Source organism: Lycium ferocissimum, chromosome 4, assembly GCF_029784015.1.
Source record: "Lycium ferocissimum isolate CSIRO_LF1 chromosome 4, AGI_CSIRO_Lferr_CH_V1, whole genome shotgun sequence".
NCBI lineage: Eukaryota > Viridiplantae > Streptophyta > Magnoliopsida > Solanales > Solanaceae > Lycium > Lycium ferocissimum.
The window spans coordinates 62565744-62566386 of record NC_081345.1 but is presented as its reverse complement, the minus strand read 5'-3'; positions in this window follow the sequence as shown (position 1 = coordinate 62566386).

Genomic DNA, 643 nt, shown 5'->3' with positions numbered 1-643 from the left:
CACGGCACTCGGTGCCATACTGCATGTGACCGAGCGAATCACATGGCTTGCCGAATCATCATGAGGCATACATGAGCGAAAATATAGCATGAACGTGATGAGCTTTTATAAAACATGAGATGTCATAATAATTTAATGAAACACTTGTTTAAATCATAAATGCGGAAATAACATGAGTTGAGCCAAAAATGGCTAAACACCTTGCATGTCTAACATAACTAAACCGACTAGTCTATGAAACCTCTAATCATGAATCTTTGACCGGAAACCGTACTTGCTGACAAGGCTCTCAAAGATACCTTTAAATGCATGACTAGTAAAATAAAGATAACCGACTAAACCCCCGAACAAGAGGGCTCACCAATGAGCCGATACGAGCAAATCCTACCGAGCGTATGCGGCGCCCCGTAAATACGTACCTGCATCGTGAAATGCAGCTCCCGGCAATAAAGGACGCACATTGAATGTACTTCGGTATGTAAAGCAACCGAATGAAATAACATACGGGACATAAAGTAATAAAGATAAGAACCGAACGTGAAACCGAAACCCCGTTGCGAGCATGAACATGAATATATATATAATATAAAGCATGAGTAAAAAATATCATAAGTAGGAGAGCAATAACTTATAACCGATACAT